Source organism: Pinus tabuliformis, chromosome 3_1 (assembly GCF_031772625.1).
Source record: "Pinus tabuliformis cultivar Carrire ecotype Pingquan chromosome 3_1, CPIR1, whole genome shotgun sequence".
NCBI classification, from domain to species: Eukaryota; Viridiplantae; Streptophyta; class Pinopsida; order Pinales; family Pinaceae; genus Pinus; species Pinus tabuliformis.
This window is the reverse complement of record NC_142301.1, coordinates 324,787,832-324,800,196: the sequence shown is the minus strand read 5'-3', so window position 1 is coordinate 324,800,196 and position 12,365 is coordinate 324,787,832.

The following is a 12,365-nucleotide window of genomic DNA, read 5'->3' as shown; positions in this document are numbered from 1 at the left end:
CTACATGGGTACATCAATATAAATAAGGGGTATAACTACAATAGTAATGGGGTAATCACTAGTATTATAGGGACCCAACACTGTGTTTTATGAACTTGTTATAATTTTAGTGCATTCCAAGACTCTGTTTTGATAGTGCTGTTCTAGCACTCTTGACTGTAATTTTCTGCATATGGAGTAATAGAAGACAGCGCTGTTCTGAAGTTTTCAAATCCTTGAGTCTTCTTTGGGTTATATGAATGGAGGGCCCCTGTTCATGTTAGCCCTTGTATAGTATTTTATGTTCAGCATTTCCTTATTTTCCATTCAGCATTTCTTTTCTTTGAAACATGTACAGCTTGATTCACTTTCATGTTATTTCATTTCCAGCCTTTATTTTAAGCTGATCAGTATTGTTCTTTTGCAGGTTTTTAACCCGGGATTGTTTTTGTGTTTATGTATTTGCTTTATAACTGATGGTATTTTCAGTTGACAGATTCAAAGTTGCTGCCTTTACTTTATTTTCATAGCTGATTTTTAGTTTAATTTCTCGAAGTTGTCTGCTAACATATGAATGGTCTCTTTATCACAAATTGTTTATCTTTTAGAGATCAGAATACTGATAAATTACAGCTGGCTTTGAGTACTTTTTAGACTAATCTTTAACTACTTTCTAATCGTGCTTTACACAGTACTATGTGTTAGAAGCAGAGAGTTAGAAAGAGCTGAACATTATAACTAGTCTTTAAAGTAGATTTTTCTCATTTTTGATCACTTTTCTAACTCATCTTTAGCTACTTCCTAATCGTGTTTTACACAGTACTATGTGTTAGAAACAGAGAGTTAGGAAGAGATAAACATTATCATTGGTTTTAAAGTGATTTTCTTACCTTTTATTTGCAGCAGCATGAATGGTGTCTAGTGCCATTAGAAAGTGGTTCTTTGCTTTCAAGTCATTTCAAGTTATTTATTTCTTTCAAGCTTTTCCTTTTCAGCAAGTAGTTAGAAACCACTAATCACACACTCTCACTCATCTAGAACTCACCTTACACACACTATCACTCATCTGTTTATAAATCACCACTCCATCTTAGGAAGATAAATTAACCACAAACAACACCCCAAACGACAAAAAGCTCTAAGAGGTTGCTTAAGTACATATAGTACACCTTCACTTCATCAGCTTACGAGCCCCAGGTTGACAATTAATGACATCAATTTAGGAACACTAAATTGACTAAACAGTCATCTATAACAATTAAAACTTTGTTTTGATTTCATTCGCTAGAAAAATACCATAAACAAAGCATACATCTCAACTTCATTATTTGTGGACTTCCTTAGACCCAAGTGAAATTTGTTTCATGTTATCCTCTAGGATGAAGGATGATCTTCCCTGTGGTTTCCAATCTTTTGACTTCTAGTATTTTCATTATAAGGGTTTTCTATACTTTCTTTGTAAGGGAATGAAGGTGAGGTTCATTCCTCAACCTCCTACACCTAGTTTCAGTCGATAGTGAGATTTTTAATCCTTTGCTTGCACATTGAAGAGTCGGGGTCTATTTGTGAGGAGATAGATCTATTGACGATTTTGTCCATGTCGATTAGAGTGTGGGTTCATCTTGACGGTGCTAGACCTGCGAACATGTCAAGGGGATCTCCCCAGTAAGAAGTCCCAACTAGACCTCAGACCGTTTGGTGTAGGAGTCCCAGCAGTGGGGTAGTACGGTATCACCTTGACCGTGGTTGCACACAAAGGTGAGTAAGATGTCCCTATTGGTAGCAAGGGCGTGACATGCGTAGTAAGTCAAGGAAGGTGCATGAATGGGTCTAACACACATAACGGGGGTATGAGTGCGCCCCTTGGAAACCTGTGACAACACATGGCTTGAAAGAGAACACACGAGAGAGATACATCACAAGCTGGAAAGAAGGTTAGCCAACTATCCAAAGTGATGGTTAAACCAACGGCACATCTCAATAAGATTCATACAAACATATATAGAAAAGTCCATACATACATGCGTAGACAACAACTACATATATCAATAGAGTAACCAAGCTAGCTGAAATACAATAACAACACATGCATGAAATGTGTTGGCTCTGTTATATTAAGAAAGTGAAAGATCCAATCATACATACAACTATGAAAAACCACTAGTCCTGACAGCAGAACGTTAGAGTCACTACTGCCTGCTCCTCCAAAGAGATATACTAGCTCTGCATTGTGGAGAAGCCAAGGCTCGTTACAATATACTCCAAGATTTCTCTAAGTTACACCTATAGGAAGCTTAGATCCCAAAAGCTTGTACAATGAGTTATGAGGTTCTATAAATAGCAAAGGGTGGGGTGACCCTTGACATTCCCCTTTGTGACTCTTCACCTACCCTCATGACTCTTCAACTACTACATGACTGTTACATTCTACTATCGACACTTGGTCTTTCACTTTTACAAGATGTTACATTACAATCTACACATGTACCCATGTGAGACAAAATAGGCTTGAGAAAGCCATGCAAGACATCACTAAGACTTAAACAGTTGTGGGAAGACCAACTCTTCGACATCCTCGTGATGATCGACAGTGGCGAATTGATGCCAAGCTTGGTAGTCCATGATGGTGTCCGCGTGCTCAATGGTGACATCCTGCTGAAAGCGAACTCTCTCCTCTGTTGCATCTAGGTACATTGATTTGGAACCTTTGTCCAACTCGTTTGATAACATACACATCATAGTCTTGAGTGCAGTCGAACCAACAACATACTGATGCATAATGTTTGTGCTGATCTCCAAGTCTGCGTTGGTGGCTATGCGCATCAACTTATCAAAGTACATGTCCAACTCTAGTCGGACTTGGTTCTTTGATTTCGTGTCGATGAGTGTGCCAATAGATGGGATCGTGTGCATGTGCACAATGACATCCATGCTTTTGAACATCCGTGCATGTGAAGCCTACAAATTGGTGACGAGTTGCGAGATTTCCTCATAGTTCTGGATCTGACTTTGGATGCGTGCCTTCAACTCTACCACCTTAGGCTTCATCATCTTTGGCAAATGCAATGGAGCTCCTTTGTACCTCATTATCCATGTTTACATGCGGTCGACAACAATGTGCATATTTGACAAAATGTGTTCTCTCCTAGCACAGTGTTGTTGCCATCCGTTGAGATGGAAAACTGACTAATGCATGGTGTCGAATCTGGAATACAACATCTGCATGACTGTATTGAGAGACAATACTTCATCTAGTATCACTCTCTTCAACTCTGATCTGGAGGATGATGTAGCCTGTTCTCCCTGCTCAGCCACTTGTAACTCCTTAGCCATGCCCTTATTCTCTGCTATCAAGAATCGAACACTCGAGTTGGTGGCTTCAACATATGTTTTGGTAGCATCGGCCAATGTTGTTGGATGCTTGTGCACATCGGATATGATCACTCGTTCTTCAAAATGCGCAAGAGATATGTGGACATCCCGAGTAAGCACTCTGCATGACTGCAAAACTCTGGGTTGTGACTCATCGAAATATATGTTATGCATCTCCCCTTTTAAATTGCCTTCAAGTATCTCTGTGTCTCCTTGATTGCTTGGGACTTGTTCTACTTTTGGATCTGGTGAAGTCGGTGAGGTGACCTCTTGGTTCTGAGGCATGAGGTCAATATCCTAATTTGACTTTAGCTGAACCATATCCATGTCCATATACTCTATCATCTGTTCAATCTTTTGAGCTAAGTCCTGCTCCTGCGACTGCTCACCGTGTCTGCTCTGTGCCAATTGATCGGATGAATCTACAACCTGTATGGGCACAGTTTCATCAATCTGTGCATACTATGCCTCCTGCTATACTTGTTCTCGTTGCGCTTCCTTCTCTCTTCTGCGCAATGCCTGTTCTTCCTGGAGTTGTTGCTTCAACTCTTGTAACTCCTCTATTTCCTCCATCTTTTGTTTCTCTCTTTGCCTTTGTGCAATCCTCCTATCTTGTTGTTGCTTCTTAGCCTCAATCTCCAAAGCTGCTTTCATCACGAGTGGATCTGCTTTGAACTTACAGCATTGCTCTGCCTCTGCGATGTCAACAACCTTCCTCTTGCCTTTGTCACGCACAAATTTGCTACCCTCTGTTGTTGTTGATTGTGTTGCTCACTGCGATGCCATTTCCATTTCATCTTGATATCCTTGTCTATGAACAACCTGGTGTCTTCATAGATAGGCAAGCTCATAGACACTTGCTCAACTGCATCTCCAGTTGCACTATGAACGACCTCCTTTGACCCTGCTCTCTTGGAGGCCATTGTACCTGTATTGCTGAGAGGCAGATGAACACCTATGATACCTGGAGACATAGAAACACTCATGGAAATCAATATGTCAGTTGAAAGACAAAACAAATACGAGGACTGACATGCAACATACCTGTGTGACTGACTGTGAAGATTGCGCAATTTTAATTGGGAGGTTGGGAGACTGACTGCCAAAACTGTGCAAGGCACGGTCCGAGCTGTCAGGAATATGACTTCCTGCTGGAACTATGCAATGCATAGTCCAGCCTGACCTGCTGAGGACTGAAATGCGCAGTTTCAATCAGTAATGCCATGCAAACCCACAAATTGAATTGCGCAATTTATGGGGCCAGCAAGACACTGCCTCCCAGAATTGCACAAAGCAAGCCTGGAGGCCAATGTTGGGCTAGATTTTCACATTTTCTGGAGGGAAGGCAGAGCCTTCACTCTCAGAAATGTGCATTGTTAGCTGGGTAAGGCAAGGTGTGGGCCAAGGCAGCCCAGACCTACCGAGGGGCAACTGAAAACATGAAAAGTTCTGAAAGCATGATGAAGCTAGGTGTGAACAAGAGTGAATGATCATGCATGCAAAAATGAGTGCAGGATTCCAAAAATAAGAAAACAAGCATGTGTGTGAAGTGAGTCACCGCAACGACGATTGTTTTGTGCAGAAACAATGTCATGTATGCGACAGCAGTGAGATGCAATGAAAAACTGAAACAATGCTTCTATAAGCTAACATGCATCAAAACGACAACAAGCGTTCATTGAAACCAAGCAAACAACACTTACACAAAGCAAAATACAAAAAGCGACTGAAAAGTAGCAAAAGACATGAAAAGCATACTTACCCTGGAAAAGTTGAGCTGAATGTGTCGAAGACTCCTAGATGCAATATGGAATGCCAGAGCTCCAAGATCGATGTGAGGAATGAGATCTGCATCGTCGAATAACCAAGTTTTGATAAGGATGAGGCTTATGACGCGCATGCCATAAATCTAGGAAAAGCGACACTTGGCGGGAGGTTTCTAAAAAAGATTTTGCATGTAGCCTCTAACTGCTAAAAATGGGTCCCTAAAATCAAGGAATGATTTTGCTTTTTTCTTTTTCTTTTTTTGATTTTTTCGGAAAAAGCAAACCATGCATGTAAATCAGGATTGCTCAGTCCTAGGGGGAACTGGTCAACCTGAACGCACATGCAACAGTCTACAAGCCTCGGGATGAAATTTGTGCAGTTTCTGGGTTGAGCACGACTAGTTGTCCTTCTGCATTGCATAATTTATGGACTGAAGCCCTGGTTGTCAATCAAAATTGCACAATTTTTGAGCTAAAGTCCAGTGTTGGGCTGGATTGCACAGTTTTCAAAGGGAAGGTTGCCTGGCTGGATTGCGCATTTCTGGAGCCCAGCAGGATTGCGCAATTTTTGGAGGGAAGGTTGGTTCCCCTCCAGAATTCCACAATTTTCTGAGTGAGCATCTCAGCGAGAAAATTGACTAAGTCCAAAATGACAGCCTACAGTGGAATACAAACAAGTTGACATGCACAAGTTGGTAGGCCACTAAAACTCAGTCGAAGTCTACGTACTTACTCAGTGCAATACATGTTGCTAAAGATGGTTGGTAGGGAGGCTCCAAAATGAAGCTAAGGAAAATTTTTGGAGGGTGGTTGTAGCCGCTACAATAGGTCGATGATTTTCATTCTTTATTTGCATGCCACTGAGCTTGGGTCTGTATTCGAATTGGTGGTTATATATTTGACTTCACCCCTCCTAGATAGCGAATTCAGAGGGACATGTGGAGATATTGGGTCATATTTGTGGCCTTGTTGGTTTTGTACTTGTTTTTGTATGAGCAGGGACTTCTAGTATATCACTCTTGATGTTTTAGCTACTCAAAGTTTGGCACAATTGGTTTGGACCATTAGTTCAATGTGTTTTATTAGCGATTGATGGAATTTCCCTATCGGCTTCATTAACTGGAAATAGTGTTTGACCTCCTGTCATGTGGAACATGTTGTTTGCGGCTAGTGCAACTTGCAATATTTTAACTATGTTTTATTTGTGTCGCTTTATGGCTGATTTTTTTCATTACATGTGGTTATCGACCTCTTGTAACTGTTGTTCTATCAGCTGACTCTAGTCCACGAATGCATGGCATTCAATTTAAGTTGTTGTGTTTTCACTTGTTTCAACTCGTAGGAGTACAACTATTAGTCTATGTTTGTTATAATTAGCCCAATTCTCTTGTTGTCCAAAGGAAACCTATGGTCCTCTCCCTTTTGATTTTAGATCTCAAAACTCTCCAGATATGGATGTAATCATCATCTATTCTCTCTTTTAAGTAATATCAAATGGTACAATTTACAAAAAAATAATTTTTTTTTATAAAGCTATTGGATCCTTTCATTAAAAAAATAAAAATAATTACATTTAGCTTGAATTTCCAAAAGAGGACCAAAATCTAGGATATTCTTCATATCAAGCTTGATTGAGATTGTTAAGATATGTAACAATAACAAACAATCATAAACTAACTATGACAATGATTACTACATAGAAAACTCCTTGAAGGTTCAAGAATTCAAGGGAGGAAATGCTTTTGACTTTGGCATGATTTTCCTTGAGTCGATTAATTGTTCACTGTCTGCATGGATCAATGCCTTATTGCTTTTGTGGCCTCATTTTTTGGCTTCCTTGTTTTGCATGGAGACCACCTTGAAATCCATCATGTGAACCCCAAGACAAGACTTTGAAGAACTCAAACTCGACCAGCTCGACCAATCTTCTTCCTTGCACTATATATAAGCCTTGTAAAGAATCCTAACATGATGAGTTGTCATATCCTTCAGATATTTTCCACACCATTATTTTGGAATGGTAGGCAGTCTTGGATCATCCAGATCCATATCTCCTAGTAGGCCTTGTGCCTTAGCTTCTTTTGATAGGGAGAAAATCATTTATGTAGTATTAGATTTTGTTGGTACTCCTCTAGAAACTTTTGCACGGGCGCTAGATGATTCAATTAGGTCTTATGGGTTTTTTCTTTTGTTGGTTGCAGGCTTGACTGAATATTATCTTGCTCAGGAGACTCCTGGTGAGAGGAGAAAGACTTGAACATATTTCCAGATCTAGGGATATGGCTAGAATTTGAGGCAACATGAGGACTCAAATTTCTTCTTCTTTGGGGGATTTTCCCAAATAATCTTGGTCGTTTTGAGATGTGTGTTCTTTGGGTGATTAATTTTCATTCGTCGGAAAATTCCCTAATAAGATGCTCGTATTCATGACAATATTTGCATCTAAAGGGGACATGTTCTTAATCTAGACATTGCTTCCAAATATTATTCTGATAATAAATATCTATTGTGTATATTTTCCTGTAGATTCATAGCTCATGTAATGTACTAAAACACAAGACAATAATCTACTCTACTCTTTTAAACAACAGAAACCAATGATCGATGAAAACAATAATTGATAAGAGGAAGATAATCAAAGGTACATAACACAATTGTTTCTCTGGGGAAAGCCATTGCTCAAAACCCTGACTACCTATTGCATTAATCAAAAATATGAGTGATAATACAAAGCTTGTTCTCACAAGAACAATTCATGCACGAGCATATCAACTCTCTACCTCACAAGCCCACACTGACCAACACTCAGCCAATTTTTGCTGCCTGTTGAGCCCCTATTTCCTTGTGCAATTCCTAAGAGGAATAGACCATATTTAATTGGGAATTCCTTCTTTCATAATTGTGCAATCCAAATCTAGGTCCTCTTTTGATTGCATGCATGATCTGTACAACTCAGATCATTCTACAACTGATAATACACTGTCCCTGCACTCTAGCCTCAACTGCGTCTTTCTCTGAATTGGCATGCATGAGTTTCTAATGAGGGAATCCTCAGTTTGTGGGAGTAACACTGAGGATGCACCAGTGCACCAAATCACTACTAGACATCTATTAGTTCCACAAACAATTAAAACTAGTTTAACTGTCTATAACTCAGTCAAATTGAGTTATATAATTACAACTCAAATAAACTCATCCTGGACCCCTAAAATTTAGGGAGAACATATACATGACTACATAAAGACTTCCAACTCGAAATTCCTAAGCTAATTAAGTCAATTAAACTTAATTAATTGTTTACAATTTGCTATGAGAATAGAATTCAATTTTAATTCACAATCTAATTCAACTCCTATCTATGTGAAACTCGAATTTAACAGTGGCTTTGTCAAAATGTCAGCATCTTGCTCCTCCGTGGGAATGTACTCCAACAACATAATCTGCCTCAATACACAATCTTGAAGATGATGATATCGGATATCAATATGCTTGGACCGATCATGAAAAACTAGATTTTCATAGAGTTTGATACAAATTTGATTATCGCAGTAAATCACAGTTGGATCCATCTGCTGACCAAACAAACCAACCATAATCTTCCTCATCCAGATGGCCTCACATGTTGCCTGACTTGCAGCCATGTACTCTGCCTCTGTCGAACTGAGTGCAATCGATCTTTGTTTCCTATTGTACCAAAAAAGTGCTACTAACCCAATACTGAAGATCCCTCTTAATGTGTTCTTCCTGTCAAATGGACTCCCTACCCAATCTGCATCGGTGAAGCCTTGAAGCTTCACTCCCTCTGTCCGTCTGTACCACAATCCATACTGAGTAGTGCCCTTGAGGTATCTCAACACATGCTTTTCCACCTTCCAATACAACTTGGTAGGCCTAACCATCACTTGACTAAGTTGGTTAACTGCATAGCACATATCTGGTCATGTGTTCACCAAATACATGAGTGAACCCACAAGCTGCTTGTAAATAGTAGCTTCCACTACTTCCCCTGAAGTAGCATCCTCCTTCCTCCAATTACCTGCTAGAGGAGTCTCCATGGGTTTGTTGCTCTCCATGCGGAACCTCCTGAGTATCTCATTGGCATACTTTCCCTAAGACACAAACAATTCCCCATCACCCTGCCATACTTCCATGCCCAGAAAGTAATGCATGAGCCCCATGTCCTTCATCTCAAACTCTCTTGCAAGATCCTCCTTGCAAGACTTGATCAGTTGATCATCACCTGTCAAAATCAAATCGTCGACATATAACACAATGATCAACAATTTACCTTCCACCACTATGTGGTACAGGTTCGCATCCGCTTCACTCTTAGTGAAGCCAAACCCGGTGAAGTAGCTATTGATCCTGGTGTGCCAAGCATGAGGTGCATGCTTCAGCCCATTTAACGCCCTCTTGAGCCAACACACACGTGACTCACGGTCGAAGGTCTCAAAACCTTCAGGCTGCTCTATGTACACCTCTTCCTCAATCGTGCCATTAAGGAAGGTTGTCTTTACATCCATCTAATGTATCTTCCAACCCATCTGCGCTGATAGTGACAATATAGATATGATCGATGAGTACCTTGCAATAGGAGCAAAGGTCTCATCATAGTCAATCTCCTCTACCTATGAAAAGCCACAGGCCACAAACCTAGCCTTATGCTTCTCCACACTACCATCTGCAGCTTGATTTACCTTGTAAATTCATCAAGAGCTCACCACTGACTTGTCCTTCAGTCTTGGGACCACATCCCAAACACTGTTACGAACTATGGAGTCATACTCCTCCACCATGGCATCAACCCAAACCGGCTATTGCATTGCTTCCTCAAAGGAAGATGGCTCTGTCTCAACACATCTGCTCATAAGAGCCATGTATCCAATGTACCTCTCAGGTGACCTCCTTTGCCTACACTGAGATGTGGGTGCTACCACATTCTCCTGTGCATCATGCAATAACCTATCAACATTTCTGGTGTGCTTTCTCCCATCTCTAGAAGACTCTAAGTGGATGTCTCCTATCTCGGATCCTCTGCATGTGGCTGCTCCACATCAATTTGAGGTTCCTCAACCTTAGGAGCTAAAATATCCTTAACTGCATGTAGCTCAAACTCCCTCTAAAGGGAAACTCGCATGGCCTTCTCCTCATCGATTCTGACATCCTCGCAAACCACTGTCATCCTACTGGTTGACAAGTACACCCGATAGTTGTGAGGTGTATCAGTGTACCCCACAAATATCCCCAACTCTGCTATCGGCTCAAGCTTCTTCTGTGCATCTCTAGTCACATGGCAATATATCGATGACCCAAAAATCCTGAAGTGACCAACATCTGGTCTCTTACTGGAATAAGCCTCCTTTGGTGTCTTCATCCCAAGTATCTAATGTGAGCTAGGGTTCTGCAAATAAATCGTTGTGTTTCATGCCTCAGCCCACAAGTGTAGTGGTAGGCCCTGATCATGCAACATCGCCCGTGCTGCCCCTACAATGCTTCTGTTCTTCCTCTCGGCCACCCCATTATGTTGTGGGTTATGGGGTGTTGTCAACTCCCGTTTAATCCCTTCTGCTGCACATAAGTTCTTAAACACATTTGAGACATAATCACCAACATTATCACTCCTCAGAGCTTTAACATTCTTGCCAGACACTTTCTTGACCAATGCTTTAAGTTCACAAAACTTTGTGAAAATTTGATCCTTCTTCTGCATAAAAATATCCAACATTTATGATAAAAGATGTCAACAAATATAACATAATACCTATGTTTTGCCTTGGATGCTATCAAGAATCATCCACACACATCTGAATGGACTTGCTCTAGAATCGCCTCTGCTCGACTGTCTCTATCGTGAAATGAATCCTTGGTGTATTTTCTCAAAGTACACCCCTTGTGTGTATCAACTCGCTCTAGCGTACCTTTGGGAAGACTAGTAGAGATATGCTACATGATTTTCAAAGCCTCATGATGCAAGTGGCCCAATCGCCTATTCCACAACTCGCCAACGTCTCGACTCTGCACCTTCTGTACTTTCATGCTCAAAGCAACCCAATCCTCTACCTCCAACTTATAAAGATTCTTAACTTGAATCCTATCTTCTTTACTTGACCCGTGGCTATGTGTCGAAGGAACGCCTTTCCTTTCGAGAAGATCACATCATAGCCTCTATCCTCAAGCATGGCAACTGATACTAAGTTCTTCTTCAACCCGAGCACATACATAACATCTCTTAAGGTGAGAGGAGCAACTTGCTCCCTTCGAAAAGTAATCGTGCCCAATCTAGTAGCATTATACCTCCCAGTGTCACCCATCTCGATATGCATCTGGAGATCCTTCTCCTCCATGTCACTGAACAACTCCTTGTCACTAGTCATGTGGAATGAAGCTCCACTGTTAAGATACCATACACTACCCATCATTGATGACACCGTGCATACAATGAGAGTAAAGTCCAATTCAAATTGAGAGGCCAAAGCCTCACCCACCGCTCCTCTTGAGGACTTCTTCTTAGACTTCTTGAGCGAACAATTTGTAGAAAAATGGCCCAGCTCGTGACAATGAAAGCACTTAACTTTCTTCATGTCTTTCTTCTTACCTCCATGGCAAGAATTTGATTTGGAATGGGACGCCTTCCCTTTCCCTTTCCTTGCCTTACTTGCTAAGGCACAATTTTCCTCATCATCAGTCTTTGATGAGAAACCATCTCTGGTGTTCCTTTTGATCTCCTCCTGCACAAAATATGATCACAATTGTTACCAATATGGTAGCTTCTCCCTCCCATTGACAGAGTCTTGATAGCTATTCCAACGCTTGGGAATGCCTAAAAGAGCTAGGCTTACCATATCATCCTAAGAAATGGTTATTCCAACACTTTCAAGCTCATCACGACAGTGAGTGCACTTGGTCAAGTATTTTGGAATGGTCTCGCCTTTCTCCATCTTGATTTTTCGAAGTTTGTCTTTCAATTCCAACTTCTTATGGTCACTGTTGTTCTGGAATAGGTCCATCAATGCTTTCCACATAGCATACAGAGTTTCCTTCCCATGGAGACTCAAGACAATGTGGTATCAAACTCCCTCACATATTATTCACCTCACCTTCGCCACACACTTCTTCCATTCAGCCAGATTTCATGCGTATTATGTTGTTGGCTTAGGAGTGTCTTGATCAACGAATTCCTTGAGGCCATTATCCTCCAACACAACCTCCATCCTATCCTTCTAGGCTATATAATTCGATCTGCCTTCC